The sequence below is a fragment of the Egretta garzetta genome, unplaced genomic scaffold, assembly GCF_000687185.1.
Source record: "Egretta garzetta isolate BGI_Z169 unplaced genomic scaffold, ASM68718v1 scaffold870, whole genome shotgun sequence".
Classification (NCBI taxonomy): domain Eukaryota; kingdom Metazoa; phylum Chordata; class Aves; order Pelecaniformes; family Ardeidae; genus Egretta; species Egretta garzetta.
Genome location: NW_009258375.1, coordinates 130,177 through 154,510, shown reverse-complemented (window position 1 = coordinate 154,510; position 24,334 = coordinate 130,177). Strand labels below are relative to the sequence as shown.

Genomic DNA, 24,334 nt, shown 5'->3' with positions numbered 1-24,334 from the left:
ATATCCAGAGGGTAGTGGTCAATGGCTCGATATCCGGATGGAGACCGGTGACAAGTGATGTCCCTCAGGTGTCAGTACTGGGACCGGTGCTGTTTAACATTTTCACTTAGACAGCGAGATCGAGTGCACCCTCAGCAAGTTTGCGAATGACACCAAGCTGAGTGGTGTGGTTGACACACCAGAAGGACGCGATGTCATCCAGAGAGACCTGGACAGGCTGGAGAGGTGGGCCTGTGTGAACCTCATGAGGTTCAACAAGGCCAAGTGCAAGGTCCTGCACCTCCCGTCCCCTCGGCTGCATCAGGAGAAGCATGGCCAGCAGGTCGAGGGAGGTGATTCTGCCCCTCTATTCTGCTCTGGTGAGGCCTCACCTGGAGCACTACACCCAGCTCCGGGGCCCTCAGCACAAGAAGGACATGGAACTGTTGGAGCGGGTCCAGAGGAGGGCCACAAAAATGATCCGAGGGCTGGAGCACCTCTCTTATGAGGACAGGCTGAGAGAGTTGGGCTTGTTCAGCCTGGAGAAAAGAAGGGTGTGGGGAGACCTGATTACAGCCTTTCAGTACTTAAAGGGGGCCTATAGAAAAGATGGGGAAAATCTTTTTAGTAGGGCCAGCAGTGACAAGACAAGGGGTAATGGTTTTAAACTAAACCAGGGTAGGTTTAGACTAGATATAAGGTGGAAATTCTTTACAATGAGGGTGGTAAAACACTGGAACAGGTTGCCCAGAGAGGTAGTGGAGCCCCCATCCCTGGAAACATTCTCGGCCAGGTTGGATGGGGCTCTGAGCAACCTGATCTAGTTAGCGGTGTCCCTGCTCACTGTAGGGGGGTTGGACTAGATGACCTCTAGGGGTCCCTTCCAACCCAAAACATTCTATGAGTCTATTATTTTAAGATATACAGCATTTGCAGTAGCTTTGCTTTTGCAAGGTACACCAATAGTTGTTTTGGTTACAGCGTCAAGTACAGTGAGAATTAAGTCCAAGGCAACCTGTGGACTATGGTTCAGCTACCACTGTGTCAAGTCATTTGTACAGCTATGTCAATTAAGATTTCCCTTAGATAAGATTGTAGAAAAGTAAGTAGACTAGAGAGCTTGAGAGAACCTACTGAAGGTCTCAGCTAAATATAGTACAACATTAATTTACGAAATTAACACAGAAGGCAAAAATCAAGGATGCAGAAAGCAAATAACATTTCAGAGATACCTGAAACAAAACAGTTGTCTGCAGCTGAATTACTAGAGTGACCTGTGTAATACATAATCAACATTAATATTTTTTAATGCTTTTAAGTCCATAACTACTAGTAGAACCCAGATAAATACATTCTTGTATAGTCCTTCTACTTTCCAGCATCATCCTCTTTTTCTTGCAGATACAAACTGTCTTATCCCTGGTCTAGCTTAGATTTACATGCATAATAGGTGACAATTTGGTGCAGCTCTTTTGAATTGCCTTTCTTCCCAGACACATTCTTGCAGATGCCATTTTTCATCAAAAACAAATCAGAAGAATTATAATAGAAAGAGCTTCATGTAACTTACCTGAAATTGAATGTAATTTAGCAGTCAAGAGCATGAGACTAAACATATCCCCACAGTTTCTTAAAGACTCTGCACATCACCAGTGCATCTAAATTAGTATTTGGAAATCACTGTTTTATAGGTGTGGGTTTTTTTCAACTTAGTTGTCAGTTGTTAAAGTATTTTCTTCACAAATTTACATTCCTTTTAAGAAGTTATAAAACCAATAACCTCTTTTTTCAGCCTTTGTGGAACTATTGAATATTTCTAGAAAGAGATGAGAAAAATTACACACAAATATTTTTTATCTCTAAAATAAAAAAATATTCATTGACCACATTGACCACATTAATGCAGGCACTAAAAGCAGTGAGTTACCCTGCTCTGTAAATGTACTTTTCAAGTAAAAGAAAAAAGAAATAAGAAAAACAGGTATTTATTTAAATTCTGTGTTTTCTGGGCATGTTTGAGTGGGTTTTTTTCATTTGAATACATTAAAAAATGTAGGTTAATTGTAGTTACTGAACAGACCATCAAGACAGAATTGCTTTGACAGCAAGAAAAGAATAAAAGCTTTATAATGTAAAATATTCATTTTATACCTTGATGAAATACTTTCTTCTAAACTTGCTGTCTGACTAATTGTCCGTATCAAAGCTGAGGTTCAAACACAAGAATAACAGAAAAGTTGCAATTCTTATAAAAGGTAGTTTGCTAGCTTTCATTCTATTTTCATTGTCAGAGTTTTTAAGAACAGAGAAGACCACCATAATCCCCTCATCTGCCCCCTTTTTAATGCAAAGAATATCACCAAATGGCTCTTGCTGCCTATGTCAGCGAGGTTGTGACTGAAGAAGAAACTGTCTCCCAGAAAAACATGTCATCCTGACTTAAAAGCTAATGCTGAAGATTTCTCAGAATTTCTCAGCAATTTGTTGCGTGCATTTTATCTTCAGTTTGAACATTGGCAACTTCAGTTTCCAATTTTTGGAGCTTTTAATGCATGTCAGGCAGATTAAAAGGTTTTCTAAATATCAGGTACATTCTATGTAACTAATTACAGCTCTTTTCTGAATCTCCTCTTAACCTTGGACAAAGTTGATTGTCATCTTCTGTGTTTCTTTGTGAACTGTGGCTTTAGATTATGTGTTTTACAGCTTTTTCCAAAAGTGGCAAATTATTTTTTTAAGAGTAAAACTAGAAACAATGGTCTCATCCACATCAAATTCAGTATTTCCAAGCTGAGATGCTACTGTTCTACTACAAGTCCTGTATTTACTGAATCCAGGGACTGAATTATTGAGAAATTCCATTAGCTTACTTAATCAAACTTGAGTTCCTTCCACAGTTTTTGCTATGGAAATATTTTTTTGCTGTATCTTATGCCATTTTAGAGAGAAGTAAGCCTGTAAAAATTTCCGCATTCTCTTTTGATTCAGAGCTTATTGATGGAAACAATTATTAGTGCAGCAAGTAATCATCCTTTGAAATTCACTGCTGAGGAAGCTGAGGGAGTAGAATATGGAAGCTGATTTTTTTAAAAAAAAAATATGACGGTTCTATAAGTCTGCCAGCGATTGCGCTGAAGATTTTAATGAACTTACAAACCAGCTATAATATTTTCCTGAAGTCTTTCTTAAATGAAGTGTTTTAGAATATGGAGAGATGAAGACATAAACCCACTACGATAGACAAGAGGAAGCTTCATCTCTGAAGATAGGAGAGAAACAGGACACCAAAAGTGAGCTGCCCAGGTGCCGGAGCAGTGATACCTTGATGTGGACAAGAAAGAAGTGACCAGCAGCTTCTCCAACAGGAAACCTGAGGAAAGATTTCAGACTTCAGAAGTATCTGGGTTTATGCGAGCAAAGTGTAGGAGTAGGGAAACTTGGGCTGGTGTTCAGGGTGGGGTGTTCACGCTGCATTATTTCTAGCATGTTGAGCAAGGAGGTTTTCACAAATACTTTCTGGGTATGTGAGAGCCACTAGTAATTGCTGTCCTGAAATTGCAGTTAATTTATCTTTCAGAAATTTCACTGTAAGTAAAATCATATCCTTCTGTTCTTTTTATATGACTTATAAAAATGTGTATATTTATATACCTATACATATATGTTCCCTTTCTTCTCTTGGTTTCACCTTGAAAGCAGTAGTATATGCTCTCCTATTTCCTTCACCCCTCTTTTACCACACAATAAAGCTCAACCTTTAGTTACCTGTTTGGCTTGCTGTCATTATCTCTAACACAAACTCTGAAGCCCTCAAATGATTTTTGTACCAAATGGGCATTATTCTCCTTTGGAAATCATGTTTCTGTCCACTGCCAAAGGCAGACTAGCAGACCTGACAGAGTTAATGATCTTCTTAGTAGAGAAAATACTGCCTTGCAAAGTCACTAGAGTACCATTCATCAGAAGAATACCTCCCACAGAATAGCATAGCATCAATGCTGGCTGCTGGTCAAGAAAACCAATTATACACTGAATACAAACACTAGAGGTATTAGCAGCTTATTCTTTCCTCCTCTTCCTCTTCTGCTGTGTAAGAGCCAAGACTAACAGCTGTCATGGTGTTATCAAGAAGCTAAGATTTAATAACAGGTGGTACCCCCTGTGCTGCCAATCTATTTCCAGTCCAAACAATATGCTAACCATTGGACAGAGTTCTTTAATGCTAAAGGCAAAGCCTGTTGTTGAGGAGGATGATGGCTTTGAGTTCCTGGGCTTGTACAAGAGAGAGAAAATAAGTCAGCCTGGTTCCTAGGATTAAGCTTGTAATGGAACTGCATTATTATCTTAAGTAGTTCCAGAGGTCATGGGGAACACTCTCTCCATCTTCCTACATATTAGAAACATGTATGTCATACCAAAAATCTGTTTCTTGTCTGGTTGGCTAACACATACACAAAGAGCCCTGAAGCCCAGTAGTGCAAGTTCTGACCAGCTGTACTGAATGCATGCCACAGCCTCTGTCTGCTGTATGGAGTCTCCTGCCATTTGTTCTACTTAGAGAAAGTTGGGTTGATGAATGATCAGTGAGGGAGTCAGTGTGGGGTAAAAACAAGCACAAATGAAATTACAAGTTTCATTTCAACACTATTTCTTTTATTATTTTCTACTATTTCTTATTTGTATTGCTCTACTATGACATCAGAGTGATGTTTAATCTAAGAGTAATGTTCTAACATGAAACATTGCTTAGTATTGTACAAGTTGTGGACATGTTTTCATCTTGAAAGAAGCTTAAATTGCAAGTGGATCTGAACATAATTCTAGGGAAGCAGGGCAACAAGGGCTGTTAATGTCTCTTGAATTTCAAGACACAGCTTTTTTTTTTTCAAATGTATGTATAAATAATACATTTTCTTCTACCACTGCTTTAATTTAAATACATTTTAAGTCATGTGGTATAGGGAGATATAGGGAAAGCTTTATATAAAACATCTAGTTGAGGGAAAAAAAATGTCACTGTACTCTAAAATTCTAGTGTGTAGAAGAATTGAAATGGGAATACAATATCTATTGCAGATGATTAAGTCAGAGCCTACAAAGAGATTTACAGAGAGTCTGATGGATACTTCTTAACCACAACAGTCTCTCCTAAGGTCAGCCATACACAAAGCAGAACCCAGGCAAAATTAACAATTTTAGGCCTCATTGTAAGTAATTTATGTGTTTTATAAAACAGTATTAGTACCGGTAAACATAAATGTTAATAAATAGTAATGTGGCATAGTTTGGAAAACACTCTTGGAAAATTAACTTCACATAATTTTTAATACTAAAGAACTCTTCTGTGTTCCTTTCTATTAATGTGTTCTAAATGAGACAGCTCCACTCTCAGATGGCGAGAAAGTGACTGCTTCAAATGGGCTGGAATGACAGTGGGATTCTGAAACCAATGTTTGCCATGCAGCTGCAAGTTAAAACGTTGGTAGAACTGTTCAATGGGAGAATATATGGTGGTTTTCTCTGCCTACCTTCTTTAAAAACCTGAGGATTTCTTAGTGCCCAAGGCCATAGCTTGAATAAGGCCAAGATGACATAAAATGAAGTTACTACCATATTAAGTTTCAGAAGAAAAAGGTCAATGTAAATATTATAATGCTCATGATTTGCATCATGCACTGATCTGTGACTGAGGTTCATGTAAGCTGAGAGCTGTACAGACACAAACCAAAGACAAGCTCAACTGCCTGGCTCTGTTAGAGATCATAACACTATCAGCCACATTTCCTCTGTCCTGTTCAATGCAAAAACTATATATAGCTATAGCTGTTAGGGGAAATTACACACAGGTTAATTCCTCTATAGGAGAGAGGCTCAGAGTGGACTGTACACACATCACTTGGCCCCAACTACACCAGGTCCCTACAGATTTTATAAAAGAGGATCCCATAGTACCAACATCTCATGACCTTGTTGCTAACTACCAGCATAACACATAAGTATGGAAAATATTTGCTAGCAGAAAAAAACTGAAGAAATTTACTTTTAAAAAGCAGATTAACCCAGATGTGGAAAGAATCAGAATCAGGTAATAAAAAAGGCTGTGTTATTCACAGATTGTCAGGTGAAAAAATTTCCCTTACCAGCACACATCATAGAATTTTCAATGTTTATTAGAATCAATTATGTAATGGAGAATCTGCCACAACCTTTACTAAATGTTTGTTATAGTTGATTTTTACTGTTCAAGGTGGAGAAGAAGGGAATTAGCCACATATTGACTGAGCAGCCTTCTGAAAATATCAACCTTTGTACAGAAAGATGAAAATAGGGACAAACACTGCAATATGGGTAAAGCAAACTGTGGCAGTGTGCTCCCCTTGCCTTGACTCCCTCTTTCAAGTGATAACCACCAGTGGCAGTGGTGATAGATGTGTCTGATCATGAAGGATGCACCCACTGGATGTGGGGGAAACAGATAACAGTACAATAGCCAAGGGCTATTGCGCATTGTGCCCACCTAAGCACAGGCCAATTATCTTACTGCCATAAATAGTGAGCAGCCCAAGAGCCCTTTGAGCTCTCCTGCATGGCAGCCACCTGCACGCCAGGGTCTCCCCTTGAGCAGGGACACCTCCCAGGGTTATTCCTCAAGGTTGAAAGATTTCTTGCTGCAACAGATTCTCAATAAATGGCTAACAGCATGCTAAACTCTGAAACCTTAGCTAAGTAATACAGAGGATTGATTGCACATATATAATCCTTTAGACATAAACTGTTGACCAAGTCTGGGACTAAGACAGGATCGAGCCGCGTCTAGACTCCTCTCTGAGGAAGGAGTTTAGAAAGCAAGGGGATCTTTTCTGAACCTCATGACTCAACGGGAGGGTCTCCCTGACAGCTTTGTCTGACCCTGTCCTCTGTGCAGTAAATAACCAAGTGTGCCTTGCTATCGAATCTTATAAACTATTGTTGCATTTACCACTGAACTTTGTTAACTCACCATTTTACATCAATAAACTATATTTTTTGCCTCCCTCTCACTCCATCTGCACACAAACATAACATATTCCCTTAATTGGAAGAACAAGCAGAGCCTGAGAGAATAGAATAGAATGTATTTTATCCGTGTCTCTTAAAATTGTCAGACATCCACACGTGGTGATTAAAAAGAAAAAAAATCAAGACATAATAAGCTCCTTTTAAACATATTTCCCATCACTGAAATGGAAAACATTTCTTCATTAACCATAGCCACGTAATTATCTGGCATTTTCCCAAAGTCAAAACAGAAATGTTTGCTGAACACATATATATTTTCCATATTATTCCTTATATTTATGCTGGTTTACACCTTATAATGAGTAAGCACTATCATTAGGATATCTTTTTATCTTAGTATACCATTCCTTTGAAACATCCTAATAATATTTTTGCCTTTCTATGTCTTTTTCATCTTATCATTTTCCAAGCACTTGAAATGTTACTTCCAGAACTAGAATTCACTAGCTTCACCATCTTCTTTCCCAAGGTCCCTTCCAACCCTTACCATTCTGTGCTTCTGTGATGCTTGCATTATGCATATGAAATATGTAGAAATCTATGAACAAATTTTAATTAAAATATATACCTACAATGTACATGAATGTATGTCTTTTTATGGCTACTTATAATCAGATTATTGTCCCAGCTACTGTGACATAAATGATTTGAAACATCTCACCTGTCATGAACATTGGAAGGGTTTACTACAGAAGAGGAAGAAAGGTGACTTTCCTTTTGTCTGTGTCTGATAGACAGTTAGCCTCTGCAACATATGTACAAAAAAAATTCCTCCTCTAATAAAATCTGAGAGGGAATTATTTCTATATCTTGTCTTGTGGCTTTGTGTTTACTTTTTACCTATGCTTTGTGATATACTTCCAAACACACTTGTGAACATTAATTCAGAGTCTTGCTGTTCACATACCTAGCTGTACCTATATTCTTGTAAAGATATTTGCACAAAACTAATAGCTCTTTGTGACTTAATCTTATTTACCTTCTGCCTTAGAAGAAGCTCAATCACCCAAGCAATATATAGTAATAGCTTGAAGAAATGTACTTACTAGGAATATGTTTCAAATTACACAAAAGTTAAGCAGCAAGAACAGGCGGAGTACAAACACTTCTGAACTGAAACATGTTTGTATGAACGCTCCATCTAATAGTGAGGAACTGGTGAGTCAGCTGGTAAAATAATGCCAGTTTGCACAGGCTTTTAAGACAAGGATTAAATTCCAGGCAAGTAATTCATTAGCTCTACATGTAATAATAATTAGTCAAAGAGAGCAGAAAGGAAAGGGAGAATTCCTAGTAAAACATACCCTTGCCTCTAATATGTCCAAAATGGAGAATGACTGGGATACTCGGGAGCTGTTTCTTACAGTCTGAGTAAGCAGAACATAGATTTTGCAGCTTTTTTGTATTTATGGGCTTTGTTTACTTAGATGTGCTCTGGCCAGTAGGTATTCTTTCTTGTGTTAATGACAATAATGATATGGATTTACAGCCTGCTAGGTAAGATGGTGGCATTTTTGGAGTCACAAATAGTTGTCCATTTAATTAATTACAAAATATCTAGTTGCTATTCATTATCACTGGTTTATATATTTATTCTTCCCTGCAAGAAGTACTGATTTCATGGTTGTCACATGTCCAAGAGGGATAAGAAGACTGTTCATTGGCAGTATCAAGAGAGTTTCTAACACCTGTATTACTCAGACTAATTTGAGCTCTTCTACAGTCTTGGCAATCTTAAAACATCCTTTTTTCCATGTTCACGTCTGCCGATAGGAATTGCTTATTATCTAGGCAACAGATTTTATAAAATGGTGCATTTGTATAGACTTCCAGAAGACTAATGAAATCCAAAAAATTCTTCTGACTTGAAGATTCTTGCATTTCTTTCAATTTATTTTCTACTGTTATGAAAGCTGATGTCTAAAATTCATTATGATGAAGAAGTATGGATTTAAATTTTGTAAATAAGGTATAAAAACTCTTTCCTATGTTTTCCACAATGCCCTGATTACCTTGACTGTTTCCCAGAACATTTTCAGAGAAGCAGTTGTCTTACCTGAGCTAAAACAGTAGTTAACCTCTAAAAGGGAGAAGTCTGCCTTGGAGAAGATTTTTTTGATACAGTAAAGAAACAAGTTATGAGAAAGAGAAGGAGAAAGGTGTATTTACCGTCTTTTTGTCTAACATTAAGAGTCAATAGATATCATGGTCCTGTTACTGTAGTTGATTGTACACGAACAAAAACTAATGACTGTGGAATTTTATAAGAAAATTAAACTCAGAAGTCTCTGGAGCTCTCGCTGAGGAGGGGCTATACCTGTTACTGCTTCAAAATCAACAGATTCTTCTTCCTTATCTTCCTGTCCTGACTAAAATAAAAAGAATGGAACCAGATTTCTTGTAGAGATAAGGAGGAAAGTTGAACCTGTGGAAGTTTTTTAGTGCATGAATCAATGCAAGAAAATACAGTTTGTGAAGATTGAATCAGCATGAAGATATGTAGGAGAAAATAAAACATAATAGAGGATTCATTGATTCAGTGTTGGTGGATACGCCCAGATGAATCACAGAGGAAACACAAACTTCTGGAATTCTTTGTCATTATGTACTACAGTTCATAGTCTCAAAGTCTTTGAAAATTCTTGTATTACTATTTCTATAATTTCTGTTTCAGAACTACAAAACTAATCTGTTGTACTGAGCAATGGAGAGGCATACAGACAAAACCAAATTTTGATAAATAATTTAAAATTTAGAGGTAGTGCTTCTTATTCACCAATTTCTCATTTGGAAAATCGAGACATAGTATGGCTAAGGGTACAGAATAACGTGAGCTGGCATGACCTTGTTCTGTCCCATATTCAGAGCAGACCAAAAAGCTTTATGACCTGGCTAGTGTGGCAGAAAATGTGAGCTCTTAAACTCTTGAAAACTGTTTCTTACAGGGATGTTACTGGTACTCAGTATTGGCTTAGGCTCAGTGCCAAAGAGAGACCAAATTCCTATCTACTCAAACCAAAGGCTGATGTTGCTCCTGCCTGTCTAGAAGCAGAAAAAGTTACCTTAAATGACTGGCTTCAAATAAAATATATAATCTCAATATATTCTCAAATACATTCTCAAACAAAAACTGATCCAAAGCCTTATCTACCAAGCTATACATAATGTCTAGAATGGTTCCTTTTCCAGTAAGAATGTTGAATAAACATATAAATAAATGAATAATTTTATGTAGTGTAGATTACTTGGCTGATTTTCTATACAATTTATAAGTTTATCCTTCCAAATAAGACTTTTTGTCTCCCATTTACTTCTACGTCACTCTTGCAGAGTGCATGCCAGAAGTACTTTTTACAGCACTGATAGATGACAGTTACTTAACCTGCACTTGAATTTATAAAGGCAGTTGTTTCTACCAACATCCTGGGATGAGTTTGGTTTTACATGAGTGTAAATCTCGCAGACACAGGCCTAAACACTGTTTTGATATCATGAAATATAACAACTATGCTAGTGCTGTAGCAATTCAAATTGTTGAAAGCAGTAGAATGTAAACCAAAATATTTTACTTTGGTGTGTTATTTGTTTGTTTACTGCTTAGCTCTTTGGGGAATGTGCTCCTGATATTCTTTGCATATAAATATTATCCCCCTGTCTAAATGCTGTTTCATTGGTAGCAGGAAATGCTCAGATCTCTACTTGCACAAAAAAATAAAACCAGAGACTCTTATTCAGCATATAAAAATGTAATAATAATAATAATAATTGCAAATATCTCTAAAGAACCAGTGGAATTGCAACAGTGAGCTGAACAGACAATCAGGGTAATAAACTTAGTATAGTTCCAGATTACACAGAGCTTTCTAATCCTCTTAACTAAATAAAAGTGTGAGTGGGAGTTGAGTTACCAATTGCTGTAACAGAAACTGTTAAGTATTAATTGTATTCTCTGAACGAATAAAGCCTATATACCTGTTACATTTAATTTTACTTTCAGTCCTTCTTGAATGAAATGGATGTAAGCACAAATGGGAGATAAAATATTATTTATTATGTCATATAATTATCACATACACCATAAATTTTATTTATAATACCATGAATACTGACACTTATTGGGAAGGAGTGAGACGTCATGCACCCAACAGAATGTGGAACAAGAACTGCAGAAGAGGGACATGTTTTACAAACAACCAAGAGAAGTGATGCATGGCATACCCTCACAAACATTTAGCTATGCTCAGGGTTACTCTGCCTTTATACTAACAAGGTTGAGCAAAAGCCTGTTCTGTATCAGTGGTATCTGTATGAGCAGTGGCATCACTGTTCTTGAGCTAACAGCATCATTATCAGTGAAGAACTAGTGTGAGTGAAGTGCTATGTGAGTGCAGCTGTACTGCTGGTTCATCTCTGGTCAGCTTGCCAGGATCAGAAGCCTTCCTTTCTCTTCTCTTCCATTTGATTCATGAAACAGGAGTTATAACATATTTGGGAGGCAGTGTAAGCTATGCAAGCCAGTTGCAATAAAGAAGAAACATAATCATTGAATTAAAATTAGCAAAAATATTATTATTATTCTAGTTATATTTCAATTTGAGATTGATTAGCCAATAATTTCAGATTTTTAGCCACAGTATAGCGACTGTGCTTAGGACCCCATTGTTGTGGCTGCTAGTCTGCACCAAGCTTAAGATAATGAAGGCCTACATGAAAGGTGCTGCATTTTCCTAGAAATGTTGCTTAGAAAGAAACAGAATGCAACATGATTGTACGGATCTAGAAATAGAGCCAAGATTAACTGGCTTTCCAAACCATATGCCCAGCAGATGTTATGGTAATTATGTCCAACTTCTTTGTATAAAGTGCAATACAGGGCAATTTACTGGGGATTCTGTTTTGGCCTCAGTAAACTTAACTTTAGATATTAATGTCTTGGCCAGAATGATTTCCATTCTATTGTAAAACACGCCAGCTTTGCAATGCTGTCATGCAAAAATACCAGCACACCTCCACAGTACGTGTTGTTTTTCATAAATCAAGATTACATATTAAATATAGTCCAGCATTTTATATAAAATAAAATTGTTTACATAAAACAAAAGAGGCATGAGGATAAATGAAGTAATCTATATTGTATTACTGAACAATGGCAGTGTGTGTTACTACAAATCTGTTCCACTAAGAGCCTGTGATGAGTTACAAAATCTTGCACCTCCAGATTGCCCTCTTGGGTACAGTTCAATGTGGCAACAAAGCAAGCATTTTTAGCATCTGGTGGTTGCCTAGTGGCCAGTGTGAAAGTAACTCCAACTACAGCAAATGCATATATCTCATAGACTTATTACAGGAGGAAGATACTCATAAATACTCTCACTGAAAAAAAAATCAGCAAATAGATAATACTAGGGCTTGCTCTTCCTGTCTCAGAAAATGCAAGCAGTGAAAAAAAAGACAAGTTGGTCAACAATCTTCTTTCACCAAGCTTAATCATAGAATCATAGAATGTTTAGGGTTGGAAGGGACTTTTATGCTGCTTGTGCATTGAGTTGGTTTGGTACAAGGCTGTTCTGTAACACATATTGTTGCATTAGCATGAAACTCACACAGCCATCAACATCCATAAATGTGCTCATCTTCTCTGAGTTAGACCTACTGTGATGCAGACAGTAGTGGTTCTTGATATGTCTTGGACCAGGTCAGAGTGAGTTACCCACCATATGTGTGGAGCAATTTGCTCCCTTGAACCTGAGACCAGTTGAAAGCATGCCAAAAATTACAATAAATTAGGAGTGGAAAATGAATGAATAGCCAAAAAAGCACAGAAACAGAAACCTCCATTCCATGAGACTCCTTGCCTTACTTTTCTTGTAAGAATTTCATGGACAACCAAAGCTACAAAAACCCAACCTCCCTGTCTCCCCTACACATCAGTTACTTCACTACCAGGTAGGAAGAGACAGAGGTAGACATTTCTCTTGATTTTCTGGCATGAGTTCAAGAACTGTGTCATGAGATTAAAACAAATGCTCAGACAGATAGAATAGAATTATCCTCTTGATTACTGCTTTTTCTCATCTTAAACCTGATAGTTCCGTGTGGTTGAGATTTAATTCCCCTGACCAGAGTCTCCTTAGAGTGTTGAATAACTTTCCTTCCTGAAGGTGTTAAGGACATCCACAGCCAGAAGTGATCTTTAGCAAAAGTGGCTTCACCTCACTGAAACCAAGGTAAAAAAAGTAGAAAAGCAGGTTTTGGAAGAAATGCATAACTCCCGTAAGAACACTGCATTTCATCAGACATACTCCTGGAAGTTAGAAGACACATGCTACATGGAGCCCATATACTGTTGCCTCCTTGGGGATAACCTTGTCTTCATGAAGGCTCCTCATGGAGATGTCATCTCCCTTGCTATGACTGAGCTGCAGGGAAGTACACACTGACACAGAAACCTGTCAAGAATTCCGGCATGCATACATGGGTCTTTTTTTTTTCCAAAAAAAAATAAAGGCATAGGGAGAACATGGAGGAGACCAAAAAATGCCCTTGACATGAAGAATTAGGAAACACTGTTGTATCCAACAGCTCTGGTGTAGTCATGAATCCTTGCACCCTTTCAGGAGAAATGACCCGGCAACAGTTGCACAGATAGAAACTAATACTTTCTTCACCTGTTTAACCTAAATAAGATCACAAAATTCACTGCCAAATGGAGATTGTTTAAATACTAATTGGGACAACAGGTGATTTGATTTCCTCTCTGATTTTTCCTGAAACAGAAATAAAGAGTTGCAGCAAGCCAAGCCTTCTTTTTTTAATAAAATGCTTGATTTTGTTGTAACTATTGTTATTATGTGGTACTGCTGCATCATGTGAAAATTTGTGCAATTACTGAAATTGAAGGAAAGTATAGGGAAAAATATCCTCCATATCTTTACATCCATATCATACTAAAGTTAATTTACTGAACCAAAGTATAAAAGGTGAAAGTAGTTTTAAAGTGGTTATAAATCAAACACATTTCATGTACATAGTCATTTTTAATCTGTTTGTTTTCTGGTTAATAGTTTCGTATACTTTGGTTTCTGTGAGAAAAAATATATCATAAAACTTAGGAAACATGCAAATTTTGGTTTTATAGTGGAATTTTTGTAGCATTCTCTATATATAAATGGCAATTTTACAACATAAATGAAGATAAAATATTTTTGCATGGAATATTTTAAGACCTAACTGCAGGTTTCCACAGTCATCATCTTTGCCACAGAAACTCTGTTGCCCCAGTAATCATCATGAAGTGAAAAAACTGTAGCTGTGCATCAGCTAACAGTCTCTCATGCCATAATTTGATCTATTAGTATCCATCTAAAGCTCAAATATATTATGAAGTTTTTATGTATCTTTCCACAGGAAGAGTGATTACAGTAATTTGTCTGAATGTAGGAGTAGGATCTAGGTCCCTTTCAAAGGGTATGTTCTTAGTGGTACATCATCAAGTTAGAAGGCTTTTATATATGGGATCTAACATAAATTATCCTGAATCTGGTAATTTTCAAATTTTTTCTTATTGAGGAGGATGATAGAAAGTATATTCATAAAATATGCAGACAATATGAAGCTGGGTGCTATGGCAAGTGCTTTTGAATATTTATAGAAACCAGAGAAATGGTTGAAAATTGAAAAGATAGAATGCATTAAGAAGCAAGGTACTATCTTAAAAAAAGAGAAAATACATACAAAATAAATAATTAAGCAAGTAGAAATATGGTAAACCAAAATAGATTAGAAAAAAAGCACCTAAATCTGCTTGGAATTTCACTGCGAACATGTAAAATTCTTACATAAACGAAGAACATTTTATGTGTGACAACAAAACAGCTATGCCACTTTCCAGATTTCTGCTAAGATCTCAATGAGAATAGTGCCCCCAAAGAAAGATAAAAACCCCCCAAACAAACAAACAAACAAAAAAAAACCCACAGAAAAACCCAGTTTAAATCCTTTTGAAAACAATAAGGACATAAAAGAAGTAAAAGAAACTCCTTATTAGGAAACATTGGACATTTTGTTTTTTCAAGAGAATACAAACTTCTGGAGGACATGACAACAGGCTTCCAATATGAAATATTATTCAGAAACAGGAGGCAAACAATTGCTCAGCTAGAGAAAATAAGCTTCATTTGGGGCAAAGACGACTGAACAAGAGATCTGTCTCAGCCCTATATTTTGGCAAATCCAGAACTGTAAATCTGAGTAAAACTATCACGCTGACTAATGTTGTCATACGACTTGCCGTATTCCCGTTCTGCTGACATCCATCTACTATCTCTTATTTCTAACTTAGATTGCATTTGCCAGCATTGCAAGCATTTTGTGGGCACATTCTGTGTCTGTACATACTCTAGTAATAGGGGACGCTTAGTCTGTTGGCGATTACCAGCACATGAATTAATCATAGTAGCAGTTATTGTGCTATTCCTACATAATAGTTCCTGAAAAGGGTGTAGAAACATTGTCTCTGAAGGAAAATAAGGAACTGTCAGCAAAAGAATTGGCTTTAGTTACATTTTGTGCAGGTTAAGTATTTGCCACAAGCTGATAAGAGGATCTGAAATAAAAGAAAATTTAAAGTGCTAATTATAATTTTTATATTTCATAAAAGATTGACTGTATAATGGATGTTGCCATATGTAGGGATCGTTATTTTGAAGTGCCAGAGTGGAGCTGTAGTCTAGAGCTATGCAGTCAAGAACCTTGTTTTCACTGAAAATGTCAAATATGTAGTATTTATTAGCTGTTTCAGTATTTCAGTAGATTTACTATACTAAAAAAAAAAGGTTAGTATCACTGATATTAAAAATATTTTAAGATTATTTTTTGACTGAATTTTTTTTTGAGACTAATATTTTTCCAGACCCATTGCATTCTGACTCAGATAAGACTCAATAAGATGTTGTTTTAATTACACAGAAGTTGTGTAATTAAAAGTAATATAAAGTAATTTTTATCCTCATGGCTTTAAAAATAAGGAAAATCATATATATGTATATTTTTTTTACTATTAATATTCTAGGCCTACTTTTAAATAACTGAGTTACCATTTTATCTCACACCCAGGAAGAGGAGAGAAAAAAAAAAGTATAATCGTGCAAATAGCAATAGTCAGAAAGAAAAATTGCCACTCGTCTCTGAAACCATGAAATTGTTTCTTCCTTGAAGTCACAGAAAGGGGAAAAGTTGCCCGTCTATGACAGCAGGTATACACGTTGTCCTTCCCACATGGCCTTGCCCTTACAAAGTAATCAGTTCTTGTGTGATTTGAGGGAAACGTCACAATCGAAAACTTAATCTGCATGAAGTGTTTTTCTCCTTTGTCTCCTACTTGGGTTATATTGTTCATTCTTCTAGTACATGTTTCAATAATCGTCTGAATCATGACCATGTAAAGCACTAATTTGGTTTACATCATTGCTACAAACTACAGTGCTGTTTTGACAAGTAATAGTGATTATGGAAGTCATAAAAATTCCTACAAAATTTAAATTACTATAAAACCCTATAAGTATTATTTCAGGTGAATGCTCTGGGAACAGATGATTCTTTAGAAGCTGATGTTCTTAATGGGAAGAAAAACAGAAAGAAAAATGTCTCTCTCAACTGGAGGAGAATTATTTATTAGGAAACTGTATTTCCAGACTTTCTGCAGAACTCCTGTGGGTCTTTAATAAAATACAGTTGTAGTGATATCCTGCCCTTTCAGTCCCACAGTCAGTAATTCAAACGGGCCTGTAACTCAGAGATGATAGCTACCCTGACAGGTGGAGATAGGGTGACAAATAACTCTTCCAGTTGAGACATTGACATAATTGAAATGTGCTGCTAGGAGAGAACAAAAGAGAGAGCATCGATAAGCAGCAGCAAAACCCATGTGAAGGGTACAGTACTTCCAATGCTCTGCTTTTACTAGCACTGCAGTTTTAGACTGTTCAGGTCGGCTGTGATAATCGTGATCCCCTAACGGGATTCCTGTCACACTGGAAACAGAGTGGATTGATCTTTCATTGAACATTTACAAAGCTTACACACTAGCCGTAGAAGATGAAATGTGAAAACATTGTAGATGTGCAGAAGTTTAGAGGAACATCCTGCTTTAGATCTTTTATGACAATATCTTGAGAAAGCATAACTGAAAGGCTGTTTTAAGATCCTATTTTTCTTAAATAATCTTAAGATCCTTTATCAAAATATTTTTCTACTGTATTTTTTCAGCCAACAACTGGCATGCAAATGGTTTTGTACAATGGAGAAGGCCTGGCATTGAAAGGCAGATCTGTAAGAGGTCTTATTTTCACGGGTGACTAAGCATACTCTTTATAGCCTTTTTATATCCTTATACCATTATGTAGTAGCAGAATAAATATTTTCATTTTTCCAGCAAGTATTCTGGGATACAAAATACATGACTAATTGGAATGTACCTGACCTTATGATGTTTGGGAAGAGGCTTTAGGGATTTTAAGAGAAAAATGTATTTTCATTCAGTCATATAGCCATTACAAATTGCATTTCGTTAAACATAGAGAATAACCTCTTTGAGCCTCAGTTTTCCCATCTGAAAAATGATAAGTATAGAGACATTTATTCCTTACACATGGAAGTCATAATAGGTCTATTTGTAAAATATTATTCAAAGCACAGTTCTGTGCCACTCTGTAATCAGAAAGGTCTACACTGGGAATATAATCAATGCCCTTCTTCAATATGAGAAGAGTAGAATTTTATAAGAAGCTGCTGCTCAGGAAGAATATAACCTAGTAAATGAAAACTAGGAATATTTGCAGAAGCAGCTAATCGCCCACTTTGTTTTCTCTCTCTGTGTTCTCTACAATTTGGCAAATTTGGGGCTGCCAATATTTTTCTTTTTGGCCAGTCATGGTCATTCTTTATTAGATAGACAAATAGTGCATGGGTAGAAATTCCATACTCTTCACCCCAATTATACTGCAAAATACACTTCCATGTTATGGGGATGACAAAGTACAGAGTAACCCAAAGCCTCCGTCTAGGAACCAGCAAGAATAGAGCTAATACTTTTGTTCTGATTAGAAGACAACCACAGCTGCATATAGAGCTAATCTGTTGAGGGAAGCATGTCTGGAACCAGGTGGGAGGAATTAGGAATTTCCCCAGGGCACTTAGAGAAGGTTTTGCTTGGGAAGGATTGGTTTTAAGTGACCATGTGTTTCAGGGTGAGGGGAATGACATACAGGGGGTGAAGAAAGAAAAAGGATGCTTAGGCAGGGATTTTAAATACCTCTTCAATCATCATATTCTTTCAGCAAAAATATTTTTAAATGAGGATGATATCTGCAATGATAATTTTAAATACCTCTTTGAACTTTTGTAGTTAGTGGGAAGGTTCTTTGTTTACCCTTGTATTTTTAAGATGTCTCATTGTACTTCCATGTGGCAGTGGAGCTTCACAAGCTCTAGGCAATCAGTACTGCCCCTGACAGTCACAGCTTGTTTGTTTTCCTTGAGACTCTCAAGTTGCAGTTACCTGCATTTCTGTTCAGATGTACACAGACCTATGAGCTCCACTCAGTCAGATAATGAGTCAGGAATACAGACCTGCTAGCATAATTTTTCTAGCAAGGTAATAACTGTGGCATTATAGGATGATCTAAGTCATATATTTATAACTATTCGAAAATGTGCCAATAGTAAAAATTGATAAGATTAAAGTATATTTAGTTTCATAGGTAAGTAGGGTATATCACTTACACTAGCCTGGAACATTATTGGGAAGGTGAAAATAGCTATGAGTGGATGGATCAGTTAGTTTTAACATCTTTGCATCAAGCTGTCTGTCAAATTGCTGACAGCAGCAAAAGTGTATTATTCACAACATCAGAGTTGAGATTAGAGGGCATGCTTGATTCTGTTCTATTTTACAATTGTATACACCATCATTTTAAGCTGCAGCTCCATGTGTTGTAGCTAAATTGTCCTGAACAAAAATGAATCCTTCAAATAGACTTAATGCAAGACATAATGAGACAGCAGTATAACCCCTTGCTGGCTGAAGCACTTTTGGTTTCTACCTACCCTTTACTGCAGCAGGTCTTTTACCTCAGTACATGTTAAACCAAACGTAACTGCTTGGCACTTTATGCTTGTTGGCCGAACGCCCATACCCAAACCCAGAACATTTCTGTGACAAGTTTATTGACAAGATGAGAAAAAAATTGTTGGATATTTTAGGAGCTTCTGTGATAACTTTAGCTTCTTTCGCTATATAACAAACACACATACAAACACAAGTACTGGTAAAAACCGGAAACACAGAGCTGCACAATCATAAAGCAACAAACTTGCTTTTACCTGAGGGGGGTTAATTTGCCCATATCTTACCTTAATCAAGATAAATCAAAGAATAGAAACATTCTATGGAAATAACCCCCTCTGGGAATCCTAAGCATTTCAAATGTGCCAAAAAATACAAAAATAAAGATGGAAACATTGGAATTTTCAAAGGTCTAGAATAACTTTGTTCATGGGAAAGAAGATAAATCTAATGATTAAATTTAAAGGTAGAATAATTTTAATTGCAGGTAGAATCTGGTATTCTAAGTAAGGAATAAATATACTGTCTGTAAAGCTCTTTCTCCTTTCCATCTCTCCCCTGGCCTTTGACTTAATTGATTAAAGACAATCCAAAATAGGTATAAAAAATTGCAAATGCTCATCTTCCTTTTTATCTATACCTAGACATTTGAATATCTAACTTCTCCCTGAGGCATCTTTACAAGGATGAGCCATCAAAATACTTTGAATAGCTCAAATAAACTAATAATCTTCTAAATACGAGTTTGGAAGCACAACTAATGAAGTAAATAAAGATTAGTGTGAAGCAGTTCAGAAATGGCTAGGGAATGAGAGGTGAATAACGTTTGTTCTGCACCTGTTGTAGGTATGCAAATTTGCCATGAGCCACAGGAGAACTCCTAGCCCTGGGAGGTGTCCTCAGTAATGAGACAGTTGTTGTTTATACCAACATCAAAGACAGACAACTTTCTGGGCTTATCCAGTGTCTAATAAATGTACTTCAGCACACTGATATTGTGCAAAATTATCCTGAGCCTTAGGATTCAAGACTCTTTGATCCTGTTAACATGTGGTTGTGACGCAACATAATGATATGCAAAGGCAAAGGTATCCAACATTGGTGAAATGTCAGCAGCTGAAATGTTTTTTTAGTGAATGGACATCAGTCACTAAAGAAAAGGGAGTCTCTAAGTGCTTATTTTTTAATTTGCAGTAGGTATAAATAAATGTATATCTATATTTAGGTTTTCTATAGGATATGCAAGATGTACACTGATCATACACTAAAATGCCTACATTAAGCACAAATAATGCCATTAGTGAGCTCTATGGATAATTCTTCTGTCTCTAGAAGTAAATGTAAACCTAAAAACTGTAGAAAAGCTGACAATCCTATGAGGTTAGAGCATCTGATTTACTTTATTTAGAGATCTTCACAGAGGAAAGAAGTTACTGGATGCAAAATATTTTTCATATCAATACCAAGCCCACTGAAGTGAAGAAACAGTCAGAAAATAAATCCACAAGCCACAAAGATTTTTAAATGGTATTTCTAGTCTTCTGGTCTTAAAACTGATTTAAATCTATATTTGAATAAATTATTCACATCAATGTCCAATCAATATTAATTCTTTTGGTTCACAGCATGTCCATTAGCAGATTATTTTTCATAGTTTATTCAATATTTGAATGCAGTAAGAATATCTTCCTTGTATTTTTTACTGGGGATAATTCATTGTATCTACTTGACACCATATCCAGAGTGCCAGTTAACTGTGATCACTACATGAATCTTCTTTGATTGGATTAACATAACTGATAAGCAAGCTGATGTATAGCTGAACTGAATCACATGAGAATATGATGATCTGTCCATTTCAAATTGTTTCAGTGGCTTTGGGGAGAGAACAAATAAAACTGAAATATTTCTTTCCAAAAATTGTGCAAGAAACAGATACTAATGTTTACCTGGTATACACACAAAAACAGGATTATTCACTCCAAGCAAAAAAAAGAAAGTTACAGCATCTGAAACACTCAAAGGAAAGGATATATGAACAGGCCATCCCATTACAAATTATGAATCTGAAAAAACTAGCTTATGTATTTGGTATCAAATTGTTCTAAAAGAACTGGATCAATATAAAGTTACCAAGGCCAGAAATCCAGATGGTGGTGTTTTCAGCCAACTAAAATTAGCTTCATTGGTTTTGGCTCACTTATCTATTCCTGTTGATCTATGAGAATTTATGGAGAACTGGATAACAGCCAAAGTTGTACCTCATTCATTACAGATGTGATTCCATTTTTTCCAGTTAAAGGACATTATAGTAGATCTTTTTTATCCAAAGCATATAAGAAATTAAATTTTAGCTAACAACTTGATTTTCTGTGATAAAAAAATAGTATTTCTGCTTGTTAATCAAGATTCAGAATAGAAATATTCAATTCGTACTTTATCAATCAAAGTCTCAAATGATGAACAAAATAACTAATGACCTTTTAATTCCAGTCTGAATATATCAGCCTTGAAGGTTTCAGATATGATTATTTCTCCTTTGTTATTTATATTTTAGCAGTGTCCTGATACCCTAAGCGACATTATCAAATATGTTTGTTATATAAATTACATGCCACAGCTAGTTGCAACTAAAATTCATATGGTCTTCTATTAATAGACTAATAAGTTAAAATATTTTGCTGTCTTATTTACAAATAATGTGCCACTGCCATTTGATGATACAGTATGCAGCTACAACATATGTGAATGATAGGAAATTGTCCCCCCCCCCCCCTAAAAAATGGCTTACTGTTGTTAAATAAAATACATTCCAAAATGAAAATGTCCATATCCTAAATTAATGTGAGGAGGTGTGACTGTTAATATTGCTCACTGATTACTGGTGTACAATGCAGTTTTTAAGGCCTCTAGCAAGCAAGCTGAAAAATACATTTGAAATACAGTGATCACGGGTTTTAACTTACAGATCTATATTTCCAGCAGTACTAGGTCAGAATCAAAGGCAAAAAGGCAGAATTAAAAATGTTTGAAGTTCAAAGTGCAGGTATGTTGACTCAGAAAGGTCACTGTCAGTGAATCTATATGTTTTTCCATTGCAATGTGATCGGTGGTTTGTTAGAACTATTTCTGAATACTACTCACACCTCTTCTTAAACAGTATCATAAGTAGATACAAATGAGAAGAGTTTTGTCAGAATGTCCTCTGGAAGCTCCTCGACAATAAGCAAGCCTGCTAGCATGGAAAAACAAGAATATGTAGTCTTTGTTTAATTTAATTGTGTATGGAACAATGAATTTTCATATATTCTAATGCAGAGCATTTGTAGCAGTTTTGTTTTGAGGGAAGGACTTACAGAGTTGTTGATTTGTAATTTCTGAGTTCCAGTTGGCCAACAACTTCTGAATGGTAAAGGAGAGGCAGTTCAAATCTTCGTGAAAATGGACAAAATGCTACTGGTTTTATTTTGACATTAAAAAGAGGAAAAAGAAAACCCCTCAAACTGTCATTAAAAGTATGGATGGCTAAATACATTAGTCACAGCTATATACAGTAGACTTAAATTGCAAAGTTGATGTAACTTCTAGGCAATAGTGAAGTCCACTCAATTTTGTCCACCTCATACTACATTTATATTACATGTATGTTCCGTGAGTACATCTGTTTTATTATTCTGTAAATTCAACTTAGAGAGTGAATTGAAAATTCAGGATGAGCTTAATGTAGCAAAAATCCATTTGTGAAAGCAATTCTTTCAACAGGTATTACAGTCTGGTATGATCAATTACCTTCATGTCTATTCTTTAAGTTAGAAATTCAAACCATACACTACAAGTATTATGGGAGATTACACTGTAATCTAAATGCTGATGCTGAAGTGATACCCAGGTCAGGACTGTAAATGAGATATCACATGTCAGTAGATCTGTCCATAAAAACCATTTTAAATTAGCACAATATTTCAGACCCAGCACAGATACTACAGAGGGAGTAAAGAAGCAAATGTACACATAACTAGGGTTGTTTGAAGCTGAAATTAGAAGAACATTGTCTTTTACCTTCATCATTATTTCCTATTTATAAGATTTTTCTCTGCATTAGAAAGTGATTACAGATGAATTTCTACAACTAGTGCCTCTTGCAGTTCATTCCTCTGCATTCCCTGAGTGCACAGTTGACACATGGTGGCAAATATTACCCTCCGCTACACTTCAGTGGAACTCCTGTCTTTTTTCCCCAGTGCCCAATTTACAGTGGAGTAGTACCTAATAGCAATCACCTTCCTCCAAGTGCTCTGTTCATCATTTCCCTGTTTCTATGCTTGATAGCTTCCCAGTGAGGAGGCACAAGATATTTCCATCTTCTTTCATGTATATTTGCCTGCTATTTCATTATCATCTGCTAAATACAATTGCAGCAAATACTTAAGTGTATTGTCTGGAATAACAATGACTACACAACTAGAAAAGCGCTCAGATTGCTGTGTATGCAGTAACTGTGTTATTGTTTCAATGTTAGCTTGTCCTCCCCCAGGTTTGTTTTCCTCTCTTTGTGTATCTTGTCACCATAGTTCTGCTTGGGTAAAGAACTTCTCTTTTAATTATTCCATTTCTGAAACATTTTTATCTTGATGAAGGCATTGAAGAGATTTTTGCTCTCTCTCCCCATTAGGACTTGTGTGTTATTTCTACAGGCCTCACTTGCCTATCTGCATTGAGGCAATTACACACACACCTCTGACAAAATTAACCATTCTCCACAGGTAAAAGGCTTGGAATTATCAAGCAAGGAAATTAAATCCTTGTGCCTTTTATCACCACACAAGCACAGACACACAGAGTACTCAGAATAACCAATTCTCAGTCCTTCCCAGGAGCTGCTCTCAGGGGGCAGGAGAAAGGTCTCAACTCCAAGGCAAATTGTACTGATTTCGGCTGGGATAGAGTTAATTTTCTTCATAGTAGCTAGCATAGTGCTGTGTTTTGGATTTAGTACTAGAAGAATGTTGATAACACACTGATGTTTTTAGTTGTTGCTAAGTAGTGCTCAGACTACTCAAGGACTTTTTGAGCTTCTCCTGCTCGGCCAGGTGCATAACAAGCTGGGAGTACAGCATAGCTAGCACAGCTAACCCAAACTGAGCAGAGAGCTATTCCATACCACATAGCGTC

General features: G+C 36.4%; 1 protein-coding gene across 2 annotated transcripts in view; it reads right to left on the bottom strand.

Annotated features, from left to right (window-relative positions):
• The window catches only part of LOC104127142 (BMP/retinoic acid-inducible neural-specific protein 3), a 211,965-nt gene that overhangs the window by 105,035 nt on the left and 82,596 nt on the right, over nt 1-24,334 (bottom strand). The window lies entirely within an intron of this gene.